The sequence below is a fragment of the Protopterus annectens genome, chromosome 8.part0, assembly GCF_019279795.1.
Source record: "Protopterus annectens isolate FY-2018-M chromosome 8.part0, PAN1.0, whole genome shotgun sequence".
NCBI lineage: Eukaryota > Metazoa > Chordata > Ceratodontiformes > Protopteridae > Protopterus > Protopterus annectens.
In genome coordinates, this window is record NC_056741.1 from 1,364,364,876 (window position 1) to 1,364,381,343 (window position 16,468).

Here is a 16,468-nt window from a genome sequence, read left to right on the forward strand (position 1 = left end):
GAGGGAGAGACTTCCACACCATGAAATAACACCAGATGATAGACAGAACCCAAGAATCCAAGGTGATGAGATGCCAGTTTGGAAGACAAAGGGAGAGATGAAGAGATAAGGGAACCTGGCTGAGGGGTAGGTGGGGGCAAGATGTCAAAGAGAAGAAGACTTATCAGATAAAGGAAGCTTCTGGGCCACAGAAGGCTGAGAAGACTTAGCAGAAGGAACTCACTGACCACTCTTTCTGCCTTTACTGGCCAGACAAGGCTGACTGCAAACAACAGCAGGCCTACTAGTATAACTCCGCTAGAACTTAAGAATAGGAGAGACAAAAATAAGTCTAAAGTCCTGCAAAGTCTTATCTTTTCTGGAAGAGACAAACATATCCCATAGCAGCAGTCCCAAAGAGATTTTTATTACCCAAAGGAGCATCCAGCAACTTGGCCTTAATGTCTTCAGGTAATGACTGCAGGTGAAGCCAAGAATGACACCTCATGACAGACCCAAAGGCAGCAGCAAGGCATCAGCAGCAGCATCATAACTACACTAGTTAGAGTGATAGGTCACCTGACAGGTAGAGCCCAAAACAGAAGGAGCAGGAGATTTTCCCTCAGAATCAGGGATGTCAGGAAGAACCTGACAAGCCTGGGCAATCAAGGCCAAAGCATATCTGGTCAGATGGGTCTGGTAATTGATGGTCCAAAAGGCCAAAGTAGCAGCAGTACAAATTTTCTTACCAATTCTCTCCATTGCCCTACTATCCTTGTCTGAAGTCAGAAGCTTGGAAGACGGCAAATGTTTAGAAGGCTTGTCAGAGGAGACTGGCACCACAGCCGCATCAACAGAAATACACAAACAATAACTGACAATCATCAGGAACCTTATAAAACTTATCAGGTTTCTTTGAAGCAGGAGGTTGAGAATCAGGAGACTTAGAAGCAGTTATAAAGGCATCTAACAAAGCAGCCAACACAGGAGGTACTGCAGAAGGTTTAGGAGTGTCCACCTGAGGCAGCTTACAATTCCTTTTTTGGATATTAGACACTTGGGAAGAATCCCACAAAGTATTCCATCATTCTGGCTATAGTGTCTCCAAAAGATTATTCCTCAAAAGAGACTCGGGACTAATAGACTCTGCTTCATCAGAACCATAAGCCAAAGGCGAAGACATCTGAGAAGAGTAAGACAAAGACCCCATCATTAGATTCTGAATTCTCATCTGAGGAATCGGGTTCCCTAGTCTGTTTGGAAGGAGTAGAAGTCCAAGGGGGGAGTAGGGACAGAAACCTCTTGGGGAGGTTTCAGGGCCATTAAGGCATTAAACTCCTGCCAGGCTGCCATCCCCTTTGAGGATCCTTAAGGAGTATAGAAGTATACTTAGTCTTCAGCTTTTTCTTGGTAGGGGCATCCGCCCTAACAAACACCAGGGGATCAGACCCTTGACTAGATTCAATAAGTTTACCCAGAACCTCCTCCCTGACCAGAATCTGTGGAATCCTTCCAGGGTCCTCCAAGATGATCTACGACAGTTCCCCATCAATGTCTGGGGCACATGCCTGCAAAGCTTCAAAGGAAGAAAGATCCATGCAAGCCTCATGGGGTCATGGCAGGGGAATCCAATCTAGAAACTAGATGACCTACAGAGTTATCAACTGCTTCTAGAGAGAAACGTCCAGTGGAGGCTGGACAGCCAAACAATCTGGCCCAGATTTCTTGGCCTTCTTCTTACATAACCATATCTCAGGGATAGAAGATTCTGCCATGCTGCCCTGAGTTAACAGTTTAATCCTCTGTTTCTTGTGATAGACGGCCAGGGAAGACAACAGACTTCTAAGGGTCTTAGGCACAAATGCTTTACAAATGCTGCAGGAAGTATGGTCGTGGGAAGCACGCAGTCATAAAAAGAGACTGTTTGCGATGATCCTTATGAGGTTTCTGCCTCCCACACTGACATGTCCCCTTTTTGGGTGACATGAACTCTAGGTAACCAAAAGAGAAAAAGACCAAAAGAAAACGAAAAAAAGACCTCAACAGGGCATTTATCCGTTGGCTATGTATTCAGCACAGCAAAAGGGCATTTAGACTGATGAGCGATGATGGCCTTTGGACTGGCAGCAAAGAAGTTCTGGGTAACAGCATAAATACATCACATTTATGTCCTATGGCCTGAACTTGAAGCATACATATGATGTATGGCACATATAAGATCTAAAGGCTTTGGTATACTGGCCGGACATTGACCTATCCCTGGCAGGAGATCCTACGGTGAAGAATACTGCAATAATGATACAGAAGAACATATCTGTACACCCTGAAGCCTGCAAAAAGCAATAACAGGAATGAGGCATTTGGTGAATACCCTTGGGGCAGTAGAAAGGCCAAAGGGCAAAGCACAGCACTGAAAATGAGAGGGAGAAACAGAGAAATGTAAACATTTTCTGAATAGTGGGTGAACAGTGATGTGAAGAGAGGTGTTCTTGAGGTCTAGAGAGACCAAGAAAGCCTGGGAGGGAAAAAGAGGAAACAAAGTCTGAAGAGACAGCATCCTGAAAGAAGGGACCTTGGGAAAAGTGTCAAGGAGACAAAGGTCTAGAACTGGTTTTGAAGTCCGCCCCTTTTGAGGAACCAAAAACATCCTGGAGTAAAAACTTTTCCCATTTGGGTAGGTGGAATAGGCTGAATGGTGCTCTGATCCAAAGGGACTGCAAAACCTCTGGGAAAAGACAAGAGTTAAGCTGCAGAAGACTGCAGAATGCCTGAAAAGGTGGTGGTGGTGGGGATTTCCATGTCATGAAATACCCCTGACGAATGATAGAGAGCACCCAAGAGTCTGAGGTGGTCTGTCGCCAAGTTGGAAGAGACAGAGAAAGGAAGAGAGATAAGGGGATTTAGCCGAGGAGAAGAGGATCTAAAATGTCAAAAAGAAACAGGCTTGTCCTAGAAGGAAGGCTTCTGAGAAGGAGTTTGAGTGGACTTAGCAGAAGGAATATGCCTGGACCCCTTCTTACCTTTGGGAGGTTGCAGAGTCTACCTATGAACAAAGGCAGATTTAGAAGGATAATTCCTCTGAAATTTGGGTATGGGGAGACAAAAATATGCTTGAATTCCTGCATGGCCTCACCATTATCCCGAAGTGACTTGAACAGGTCCAACAGCAGGTGTTCCAAAAAGTCAAGGCCTAAAGATGTAGCAAAGAATAACACCTCATCATAGAACAAAAAGCAGTAGCCCTGGAAGAGGTATCAGCAGCATCATAGCTACATTTTATGGACTGATGAGTAACCTGGGAAGTGGACTCAAGCAGGGAAAGTGCTGAAGCTTCAGGCAGATCAGACATAACCTTAGCTACCAGAGAAGGGACAGCCAAGACACATCCGGTCATGTGGATTTGATAATTGATAGCCCGAAATGACACGATGGCAGCAGTATAAACTTTTTTTACCCAGCTCTTCTATAGCTCTACTATCCTTATCAGAAGGAAGGAACTTGGAAGAAGACTTATCAGTTGGTACTGAGACTACAGAAGGATCAGCAGGAGACATTTAAACAAGAAATTACAGTCCTCTGGCACCTTGTAAAACCTATCAGTTTTCTTAGGAGCGGAGCCAGGGGCTGAGAGTCGGGAGATACACAAGCAGCAGAAAAACTGTCAAAAGGTGCTGAAAACACAGGAGGAGCTGCAGACAAATTAGGAAACTTCATTTGTAGAAGCTCATAGTATCTCCTGGATATCAGAGACCTGGAAGCAATCACACAAAGTAATCCATCATACCAGCAATAGCATCCCCGATGGATAATTCTTCCAAGGAGAAATCTGGGCTCAAAGAATCTTCTTCCTCTGAACCATAGTCTAAAGGAGAAAGAATTTGTAGAGCAGTATGTGAGGGATTCCTCCCCAGTAGCTACACAAAATAGAGACACGGTCAAATAAATCTGGTGCGACCATAAAAATTAATGAAGCAGTGAAAAGGATGTAGCAGAACCATGAGGAGAGTTATGTAAACTGTCTATTCACAAGTAAAACTCAAGTTAAAACTTTCACTTGAAAAACCACCTGAAGAAGCCATTTTTAACTGTGCAAGTTTTAACTTGAGTTGCACTTGCGAATAAACAGTTTACTTAAATCTACATCCTCATCTGAGGAATCCAGTTCCCTTGTCCTCTTAACAGATGTGGAAGACCAGGGAGAAGCATGGACTGACACCTCTTGAGGAAGCTTCAAGGTCATTAATGCACTGAACCACCCTTGAGCAAAATCCTGCCATTCACATTGTGGATCTTTAGCAACAGGGGTAATTTCTTTTTCTTATGCATGATGTCAGTCCAAACAACCCTCGGTGGCTTAGTCCCTTGGTACTAAATTTTTCCCAAACTAATATTTGAGGAATCCCCCTCTGCCCTTTGGAAATAATCAACTGCGATTTCCCCCTCAATGCCTGGAGCAGACGTTTGAAAAGCCTCAGACGATGTGTAAGAACTCAGATCCATGCTGGCTTCTGACATAGTCAAGGCAGATGACTCCGATGCAAACAATGGACGTTCTTCAGGGCTTTCACTAGCTTCTAGAGAGATGTCCAGTGGAGGCTGGACAGCAACAGTATCAGGCCTAGACTTTTGTCCTTCTTGGAAGACAGCTGTCTCCTGGCATGGAAGGAGTCCACCATAGTACCCTGAGCCAACAATTTAAGATGCTGGTTCTTAAGGTATATGGAGAGGGAAGATAAGCAACTATGACGGGTCTTAGAGACAAACACCTGACAAATAGAACACTACATGTGGTCATGGGAAGCACCTAGGCAAAAAAGAGACTAGTAGTGACAGTCTTTATGAGGAATTTCCTCCCATACTGGTACTTTCCCTTCTTGGATGACATGAACATAAGTAACAATAATACTGACAAAAAATACAGAAAAAAAAACAATGGCGCATTTATCTGAGGACGGCTTGGCAACCAGCACAGCAGAGAGGTGGTTCAGACCAACAATTGATAATGGAGATCAGACTGACCACAAAGAAGTTCTAAGTATTTTTGTCTATATAAGTGTGATGTACAGCACCTATAAAATCTAAAGGCTTTGGTAAACTGGTGGGACGCTAAGCTATCCTTGGTAGGAGATCCTTACAGTGAAGAATACTACATCAATGACATGGAAGGACATCATACAGACACATAGTGGAATGCAAAAAATATTATTGGAAATAAAAATGTTTTCAAGTTACATGCTCAAAGTAGTGCACAATGGGTACTGCAACAGTTGGTGCTTATACATTTTGTTAAACAACATCAGGAATGTGGAGGTGGAAAAGAGCAGTAGTTCTGTCAAGCCCCCTATCAGAGCAGAGTCCTTGTTGGACATCAGTCCAGAACCCCGCTCTATTTGTAAACTGATGATCCATTTTGTTTTATCTTGTAAATGTGTGGACAAAGGATTAGGTAGCTGCCTTTCAAATGCTCTGATAGAAGGTGGACGAGATAGCAACTGCCCTCAAACAGTGAACTCTAATCTGCTCTTGAAGGATGCTTTCATACTTGTTATATTAAAAAAAAAAAAATTCAACTAGTCACTTACAAAGTGTTTGCTTTGACAATGGACTGCCATCCCTTTCCTGTGTGAAGATCTAAATTGAGATAAGTTGATAGTCCTAAAGAGGACTTTTGATAAGTGTCCTTTGCTCTTTTGAAACCTGAGATAATTGAAGACATCAGCGGCGCAGCAGGTAGTGGTGTCACCTCACAGCACGAGGCTCCCCAGTTCGATTCTCGGCTGGGGTGCCTTCTGTGTGGAGTCTGCATGTCCTCCCTGTGTTCTTATGGGTTTCCTCCAGCTACTCCAGTTTCCTCCCACATTCCAAAGGCATGCAGTAGGTGGACTGGACACATTAAATCAGCTATAGGTGTGAGTGTGCATGCGAGTGTGTGGTGTGGAAGAACTACTGCAGTAAGGCTAGCCACCAGGCGGTGTGAACCTTGGCTCTAGATGATCGTCACTGTTGAAGCTCATGTGCAAAAATGGGAAAAAGGGGTTGTGGATGGATGGGATGAGTGGTTTCTCTTACTATCAGTTATTACTGCCTCATTCACCTTCTGGTTGAAAGGATGCAAATTAACATTAAATCAGTTTCCAAATAAAAGCTTCATTTTTATTTGATGGATGAGTGCTTAGTTACATACTGAATTGGTTCAGCTTGTATACATGCTTTTACAATGCTCAGTGGGAGGTGTGTCCAGGATGGAGAGATTGCACTGGCAGAAATACAAGTTACAAGACTACTTTTCCAGTGTTTTAGCCCCCAGTTGACAGGCTGAAGGGGTGGGGAGATGGGGGTAGTTACACAGGATCAGTCAGAAGCACTTGCTGCACCACTGTCTGCAGTTTTACCAGTATACTCTTCCTTCTTTCCCCACCATCTTTGCTTTTCAGATGTCTTCTTTTTCTTGGCCTGCTGGGCTTTTGTGTGATGCCTGTAGTACAGGCCAGACTTGAAAGGACAGTTTCTGTTATATTTGTGTATGGGTGATGAAACATCTTTTTCCTTTACAGTTTCCATCACTTTACCTTTTTCTTTGTTTCTAAGATGTTTTGCATTTTGCTTCCAAAAAGAAATTCTTTTCTAAAGGAACACTGAGAAGCTTCCAACATCTTCAGGTAACAGCTGCATCCTCAGCCAGGAACATCGAACAATGACAAAGTCCACAATAGTTGACTTTTATACTAAACATGTCATGTCCCAGCATCACTTGCATACCTCCCCACCAAGGGCACCCGCAGGCAGGTGCAAGGGTGTGCACTTGCACCCCCCTGGAACCGGCTGATTTTATTTTAATTTAAAAAAAAAAAGTTTTTCTTTTTTTAAAACGGCGTTCATCTTTAAGAATGCCCTTTGCATTCCGTCCAGTCGCACAGACGCAACAGGTGTTTGCGACCTGTTTTCATAGCACTTTTCAGCAGCAAAGACCTGTTTTAGGACCCAACAGTCATGCGTGTGTCGCATGAATTTTAAACGCAAACGTGTGCAGGAAGGGAATCTCATCATTGCTGCCAGAGAATCGCCCACAGTAAGGTAAGGAGTTAGGAGTGTGAAATTCCAGCTTGGTTGAGTTTTTCTTGCAGTTTTTACTGCCTTACTGTATCGACAAACCTGCCCTGGCTCAGGTCATGGAGACTGAGGTTTCTTGTGCCTGTCTGTATACATTACAGGATGGTTCTTTCCAACACCTTGCAAAACAAACTTGTGAAGCTGATTAGTCACTAATAATCAGAGTCTGCAAGGGGACGTTCATTGTGGATTGAGATCATAACAGTTTGCTTCCAGATATGAGGGATATAGCTAGTTTTCAATACTCTTTTTCTAAAGCTGAATAGTTTCTTGTGTTTATGGCACCAGTGGAGTATTACATGCAAAAGATTTCACTGAGTAAGGGATACAGAGGGTTATATTTCATTGTACAAATAAGGAGCCCTAGTATCTCATCTAGTCCCATGAGCTAGTGTTTCTTACCTTACTGAGGGTACAGGTAACCATACTGGAAGTAACTTATAAGTTTATTAGTAGCTACTGGACATGCAGTCCACGAGACCATTAAAGAGCCCATCCCAAATTCCCAGTTACCACAAAACACCTGTCTGGTTAAGTAATTCACTCAAGATCACACAATAAACAAATGAAGGCTGAAAGACTCAAACCCTGTACCAAAGGTAGTAGCTCATTAACAGATTGTTAACTTAACCTTTTGCGCCATCTGCCAGATCTTGCTTGAGATCTTGTTGCAGGGAAGAAGAGCGAATGGGGTTCCCCACAGTGGAGTGAAATTTGCTCCAAGCATATAAGCTAGAGTGTTGGCTATATCTATTGGCTCCATTATGGAAATACTATTTTGTTTCTGCTCCTTATTTATTATTATTATTTTTTGCATGTGGTTGCAGATGGGTTTGTTTTTGTAGCCTGCCTGTTTGGGAAATTTTACCTCAGATTAAGCTCTGCTTCTTTTAATTGTTTTTGTGAGTTCTTTATGGATATAGTTTACCTTAACGTTGATGCATTGGGTTAAATAAAGTTTGAAGGTTTTCATGCTCTTTTATTTGCTCTGTATGTATGCAAGTTATTTAGAACATTGTTTCTCTTAGAAATAGATAGAAAATAGTAAGATTATACTAGCTGTTTTCTATATTTATGTCAGACTATTCTACAGTATTATTTTAAGCATTTTCCTGTGATGTCAACTCTTGACTAGCACTGTGAATTGAGGAGATTTGTCTTGTGTTATTATTATTTATTAAATATTTTAAACCTTTCAACTGTGGCTATTTTGTGTAGAGACAATTTAAGCTCTAGAGTACATTGCATGTATATACATGAAGTATCTTTTAAGCCTTTGAAAAAGGAAAACATCATGGGCATTTGGAAGCTGTGTCGCTGAAACACGTCAGGTCCTTATGGGGTCATTTGCTTATATTTTAAGGGCCTGCATTACAAGAATTTTATCAGGTAGTGAAAACTCTAGCTTGGCTCTGTCTCTTGCTGTGTTTAGTGAATAATTTATGTGTGACCTTTTTACCCTTTGGTTTAGTGCCTAGACTTACCACTGTGCAGCAAGAAGTATCTGTCTACATGTATGGGAATGCATTAAAGAAAATATGGTCTTCACATTTGTAGAGAACTGTTAATGCAGGTGTTATCAAACTTATTACCATCAAGGACTGCCATTTATTTATGAAACTTGCTGCCAGAGTCACACTGTAAGCACTGCCATGTATTTATGTTATGAAACTGCTGCTGGGCTTGCTCCGTTTACTCACTGTTTAAGTTGCTGGGCTTGCTCCGTTCACTGTTTAAGCTGCTGGGCTTGCTCCATTCACTGTTTAAGCTGCTGGTGATAACATGGGATGGTCTAGGTACCATATATTCTGTGAGTATAAGTAGTCAAACCTGTTTCTAAGACAGTAGTAGTTGTGTTTACAGTGACCTAACTTCTGACCATGAGCCCAGAGTCATAACAAAGTCTTTCTATAATGCACAGCTTATAAACAAATTGTGACTAGATCTAGAGATGTTATTGCCCCCCTTTACAAAGTGCTTTTTTATTTTCTTTATGCTGAAACTGCTGGGCTCTGATTACATTTTATGCTGAAAATGCTGTGTCTCTCTCTCTGCTGGGGTCTGTTTACATTTTATGCTGAAACTGCTGGGCTCCACTTACATTAACCTCTGCCTCAAACATAGACTTCAGAATATTGGCTAAGATAGCATAACCGGTGTTAGAGAAACCCATACCCAGGCTAATCCACAGTGGTCAATCTTTGTAAATGGCAGAACATCAGTTGAAAATTAGTAAGATGTCATAATATTTACAAAAAAAAAGTTTTTATGCTGGGCTGTGTACATTTTACGCTGAAAGATGTCATAATATTTTTACAAAAAAAAGTTCTATGCCAGGCTGTGTACATTTTATGCTGAAACTGTGTATAATGCCCCAGGTACTTATTCCTGGTGGACAGGATTACATAGGCTCAAACCCTGAGCCTTATGTACTACAGCCAGCCTTCTCTACCCACACCACCACATCTGATTCAGAGAGTTGAGCCCATAGCTCTCAGCCATCTAGATTAATCATTGAGAACAGAATTCACTAAATAATGATAGAGCTTTAAGCTTCAGTCTTCCTATCATTTTTGGAAACACATGGTAACACAAAACACTATTTCAGCAACTTTCTAAGATTATACAAGCAATATTTAAAAAAATGTGTCCCTGGTTTTGGCCCTTTGCCCCCCCCCCCAATAAATTTTGGCTTTTTTCACATTTCTTCTGCTGTGAAATTGAGAGATTTAGTTGTGTCAAGTGGATGGTGCACTGGTGCAGTGGTAGTGTTGCTGTCACATTGCAAGAGGTTCTCTGGTTTAATTCTTGGCTGGGTGCTTTTTGTGGGGAGTCTATGTCCTCCGTGTGCTTGTGTGGGTTTCCTTTGGTTGCTCTGGTTTCCTTCCATGTTACAAAGGCATGTACCTGGAGTCTCCCTGGGACTCTACTGAAAATTGGCTTTGCTTCAAGTTGGACTTTCCTGGTAAACAAATGTTAAAAAAAAATTTACAAGGAGCTAAGAGCTTCAGGGAAAGAGAAGTTTAGTGTTGCTTACTCCAAACCTGTTTGCATTGTTAGTAGCACAACAGGTAGCAGCCTTGCTTTTAATGCAGAAGGCAGTAGGTTCCACTCCCATAGTATGCAGATGGATCGCTGATACTGTACTGTATGCAGATGGATCGGAGGAGTTACCTAGTAACTATGAACCTATCAGTTTGCCATCCATTCCTTATTGCAATATTACTAGCTTATCATTTTTTAATAACATAGGCAATTTATTCTTCAAGGGCAACAGTCACTTTATTTGTAGATGAAACAATAAAATTTAAAGTAGTTTCCTGGTAACAACCTCTTCATTAGTTAGATATCCCTTTAATGTGGAATTATTTAGATGACTGACTTCTGCAGACATTTTGCATATTTACTGATACTGGTGGATTGTAATGACAGAAGTTTCAGTGGCCTTTTATGGTTGAAATTTTCTGAAATGGGTAGTTTTGTCATTATTGGTTCATACATTTTTGTTTGATTGCTTACTAGAAGGCTGTTCAAAACTACAAATTTAAAATGCAGTCTAAAAGCTGGTGCTGTATTATACAAGGAATATAATTTAATACAATCAGGAAGGTGACTCAAAGAATGCATACATGTATGCATGGCCCAAAAAATGCGTTTGAAAACAGCCCAGAGGAAAGTGTGAAAGGCTCAAAATCATGGGCAAATTTTAATCTTTACTCTTGTTACCAAAGCAATGGATGAAGGTAGAACAGTTTACACCACATTACCTTGACTTGACCAAGCCTTTTGACACAATCCCCTATTCAGGTGTAGCACAAAAGATGAATAATGTAGGAGCAAACACTTGCGTCATTAGCTGGATTGCCAACTTGCTCACAGGATACAGGAGGTCAAAATAGGGGAAGAGACCAGTCACCAATGGAGTCCCTCAGGGTTCGGTGCTGAGACTTTTTTTCTGTTTGGCATATACATCTCAAAAGTAAAAGGAAACACCAAAGGGCTTTGGCCGGCTATGTTTGAGATGACTGCAAGCTAGGAGCAGTTATTGAATACCTAAATGACTTAACAATCATGCAGGAAGGTTTGTCCCAAATAATAACTAGTGTCAAAATCATGACAATGCCCTCTGAGAACTGACCCGATTGTTTGGCATTTGGGAACTTGTGTGTAGAGTGACCTAATTTTTGACCAACATGTGCCCAGAGTCATAAGAAAGCCCTTCTATATTGCACAGCTTGTAAACAAATTAATTGTGACTAGATCTAGAGATGTTGTCCCACTTTACAAAGCTCTGATTAGGTCAGTCATTTTGTATAATGCCCACTTTGGCATGTATCTGTCCAGCCCCACAAAACAATTGGGATACCTTACTAAAAGGATACAAGTCCTAAACAATAGGTCTTGCATGGACCACCTCAAAGATTTATTACTATACTCAGTATCCTACAGAGTGCTTAGAGGTGACATGTCTGGTATACAAGACATTCTCCGACCTAACGGAGATGGACCTACTGAATGTCAGCAAGTCAAATGGCATCAGAATTACTCAGTCCAGGTATGTAAACTGAATGTTGTGGAGAGCTGGTTATATATCACAGAGGCTACCACTGTTCCAGAACAGACTATCCATAAAAGTAAAACAAAGCTCATCCATCCATATTCAAATGCAACTTGGATCTAAGGATGGGTAATAGAAAATGTACTCTGGGATTGCCCCTCATGCCACTAATGGATAGAGGCAGTTTCTAAATGCTGCATCCCTTACATGGGTCTCCTCAAATTATCTATGGTATGATCACAGTTATTCTCACTAGGGCTAATATACAATTATCAGCCATGGGATAGGTAAGACCAATCAGAAAATGTTAATTTAAGCACCAAAAGCTTAAAATGTCCTTCAAGTCATAGGTCTCAACCTGCTAAGAGGCCAATGTGGAACACAGACCACTGCAATGTGTGACAAATGATTAAATGTGGAACACCCTATTTTCGCACAGTGCAAAAAGCGTACCATGGCCATGGCTGTTCTATCAAAATATATAGGAATGTGAATGCCACCTTTAAAATACTGTCCTCTCTCTACTATTTTGTGCTGACAGCCCTCTGTACTTTCCAGAATTCCATGCAAATAAAAGTCATGTACACTCTGCATATGTGGTACATAAACAAACAAGGAGGAACCAGGTCTTACCCCCTTTGCCAGGAGGGGCTGAGAGAATGGCAGTGGGCGACCTCCTCCCAACGCTTTCTGATAGCAATGCACATTTTTTGGAAATCCAACATGATAGCAGACAGACTCAGCAGAGCGATCCACAAATGAGACTAACATTTGTGGAACAAAGATAAGTCATGAAGACAAAGGAAAAAATTAAATGAAACCTTGCACCTAATATTTCTCGGTCTCAGGAGAAAAACAAAACTGCAATTAATTCTGCTAAGCTCATCTACATAAAAGAAAATAGGCAGTCCTCTTCTCCTAAATACTTCTATAAAACAGTAAAATCGCTAAATGGACAGATCACAGACACAAAAGCACATGACCTTTAACCCAGCCACTGAGCCCTCCCAAAAAAGCTACATTTACATATTCCTGCAGAAACTTTCTATTAGAAACTATTACTACTCTGGCAAACTCAATTCCATCCCATATCTCTCTCCACAAAGATTTAATGACAACACCCCCATTCACAACTCTATCCTATGGCTGAGTAGTGCCCTATATTCTATTTTAAAAAGCTTATTGTCAAAGAAACAATCTCAGACTTTAAAGCTAGCCACCACTTCAAGGGCAACATTTAACAAGTTGTACTTTAACTTCATAAAATTAGCACAATCTTGTATTGCCAAACCTCTTACTCATGCCCAGACCATAGCTACGATACAAAGTCAGCAGAAACTGTTGATAAAATGTAATATACTTAGTAGCAAATAGCTACATAACAGTATTCAAGTGCAACTATTTAAAACAATAATCTTCAGCACCTGGTTTTCCAGCTCCTCCACATTTTCTTCCAACTAAATCCATTAACTCAACCAGTCAAGGACAAATCAGGGAAGAATCAGAGACAAATAAAGAATTTTATTTATTTTACATTTGTTGACCGGGCTAGTCTAACTGGATACATGTCCATTTTCAGTAGAGGCCCGGGGAGAAAAGCTCCACTTTAAACTAAATAAATCAAGACAAACAAAATTCCATGCAATATATATACAGTACATAAACCTGAAGAATTATTTCATCAAGTTGAGTTATACAGAACTACAAATATACAGATTGTGACTACTGAGTTTAATAAGGTAAAATACAGTATTGTTACCAAGGCAAAGAGATAGATATTCTTGATTAGTATATTGGGTATGAATGTGCCTTTGTAAAGTTGTAAATTGGTTATGAAAAAGTGTATAACACTGAGAAGTAAAAGAATTATTGAATGTATGTACATGGGGAAGTAGTTACAATCATAGTGAAAGAAATAGATTGGTTTATATACAAGTTAGAAAGATAAGAGCTCTCTGAAGAAAGCAAGGTTGTTAGGAGCATATTCAGTGCAAGCAGCTTGGGAATAAGATACTAAGAAGGGGGTGCGGGATGAATTTGCTAATACTGAAAAGAGGGTTATTGGAAGAGAGTTGTAGAGTAATGTTATATTGGGGGGGGGGGGTTAGTCAGGGTTAGTACAAGGACAAAGCCATTGTGTTTTTAGTTGAATCTTTAGTTGCTTTTTAAAGAGTGGTAATGATGAGAGAGATGTAAGTTTAATGGGAAGCTTGTTCCAAATCTTCCCCACTGAATTAGAGAAAAGAGAATCACCTGCCTTGTTGTGGGATTTCTGAATGGTAACCAGTAGTTTATTTGCTGAGTGAACGTTAGTAAGGTTTGAGTACGGGGAGATGAGGCTACTGAGAATAGGAGTATTACTAGGCTGGTACAGAATTTTATGGGTAATGGAGAGTTGTTGAGAATTAGTCAAGAACATTTAAAAATATTGCTACCATTAGTTTTAACATTGACAGAATAAGATAATGTGAATTATTGAAGTCTGAAACTCAAATGTATGAGCAAATCCCCACACACACAGACAATGGTCAGTACTGGAGAGAAAGGGTGTATACTTTGGGCGTGTCATGGTTATTTTACTAGTAGTCAGGTATAAAGTTGGCAAGGTTGCAACACATTGATCATAACTGTATAAGCTGCAACTAACCAACTAGTATTTGTCACAGGAAGTCCATCCTTGCTGTGTTCCTTTTCAACATGTTTGTGTGACAGGTGAGTTGGTATATATAAGTAAGGAGTTTTGGGGGTGAATGGGAATTGCCCTCCCTGTAAAATAGTAGGGTGGTAGGGGACAGCTTAATGGTTGAAGGAGTACTGGAGCCAAAAGAAAAAATATATATATGGAACTGTAAGTTAGGGAACACAAAGCTCAAATTACCTGTTCCCTTTTCTTTGTGATTGGTGCTGCAAATACAAGATGTCTACTGATCTGCTTTTCAGAGCTTTATGCATGAATGCGCTTGTCTTGTAGGTGAATTTTTACTTTAGTTCTAAACTGAAGTTTAGCTATTTTTAGCAGTTCAAAATAATTCTTTGTTATTTTAGTAGTCTATTAAGGGCTATCACCCAACTCAACAGGACTATCTGGAACCTAAGTAAGCACAAGACCAATGAAGCAGATTGGGTCACAGGAATGCATACTTTTGCTCAAGACCAATAAAGAAGCTTTATACAAGAAAAAAAACATTAATTTTTACAAAACTTTCTGGTTTTAAAATCTGCAGCATTGAAACAGTTCAATACATTTACCCTACGCTCCTCTAATGCAACCTCCAACATCAAAATCTGCAGAAAATACCTGATTTTGCCTGACACGGCTGCCCTTACCTCCTTACACCTTGTGATTTTTCTGGTAAAACAAAGAAGATTTCAGTCTGTGAATAATGCCACACGTAGGTGTTCCCTGCTTCTTATTCTTCATAAAATGCACAGCGATGCAAAACCTGTTAGTGTATTAGCTTTCTGCATGGTGCAAAAAGCTAGTAGCAGTACATGACTTGCCGCATTTTGTTTCTCCTGATTGGCTCCCTTTACATTTACTTGACTGGTTCTTATAGTCCTGATTGGCTATAATTGCGACATAAGATCCAGTCAAAAAGCACAGAGCAGAGCATTCACTGTACAATGCGGAACGGCGGAACAGTGGGTTAATTCATTTGCAGATGCGAAGCATTCCGCACAATCCAGAGCACTTGGCTGCTCAGCTCCAAGTGAACCTATGTTGTGGTACTAAACAGTTATAAAATTGCCCTTTTTAGATCACTAAGTGCCCCTGTCACCCTCTGCCCCAGTCTTTAACAGCAACTTATGTTTAAGAATGACCTTTCCATCCAGTCGCATATCACGCAGATGCAGAAAACAGATGGTTTTACGTCTTCATCTTCTGCTCCTGGGCAGAATTTGAATTTCAGAAGACATTTGGACTGCGGACAAAGGTACAAGTGAGAGCTAGGTGTGTGCGTGTGTGTTTAAGTGTTTAAAAGTGTAAGAGGTATGTGTGTGTGAAATAGGTAGGGGTGTGTGGATGTAAGAAGTAGGTAGGTAGGGGTGTGTGAATGTAAGAAGTAGGTAGGTAGGTACATGTAAACAATACAGTCAAGAGGCTGATTGTTAATATGCATCTATCTTGTAACTCTGCTAATGCCACTCAGGCTCAAACATTTTATTCACATAAAAGAAAGGGATTCAAAGTAAATCTTAGCAAAACCAGTGCAATGATTTTCAATGTCCCCAAACTGTAAGTCTTTCAGTGGCCCTGATCATGGTCTTCTATATACTGCTGAGTTCCCAAAATATCTTGGCGTCTGGGTTGAGCCATCACTTATTTTCACCACTTATACATGCAGCATGAGGAATAAAATTACATCACTGTAGTAAAATGCAATTTGTTTCCACAATGGTAACTGAACAAGAAAGGTTTGCAGTTGGATAAGAGGTACTTCTTACATCTCTGAACACCCCCTTTCCACCAGTGGCTCCATCTCTTCTAGAAATATAGAACACAAAAAGCACTTCAGAACTGTATCTGCCACTTTACTGTAGCAGCAGGCAAGATGTTCTATCACTTTCAAGCAGTTAGCTGGCAAGACGATTTAGAGGCACATTTCTGTCAAACAACAGCATTATATGCCTGCCTATAGACCTAAATATCCATTAATGAGATGCTATTTCCCCATTTTGACTACAATGGTAAACATAATGAGGCTACTGACATCAGTTCTCTTCCTCTTAATGAGGTACATAATGGTTGCTTATGTTAGGCTGATAAATACATCAAGAACTAAGCATATGAGATTATGGAAACATAGATTGAAAGGTGAA

The 16,468-nt window shown here is 40.7% G+C and overlaps 1 protein-coding gene across 1 annotated transcript in view; it reads right to left on the reverse strand.

Annotated features, from left to right (window-relative positions):
* Positions 1–16,468, reverse strand: part of VPS11 (VPS11 core subunit of CORVET and HOPS complexes) — a 620,327-nt gene that overhangs the window by 206,862 nt on the left and 396,997 nt on the right. The window lies entirely within an intron of this gene.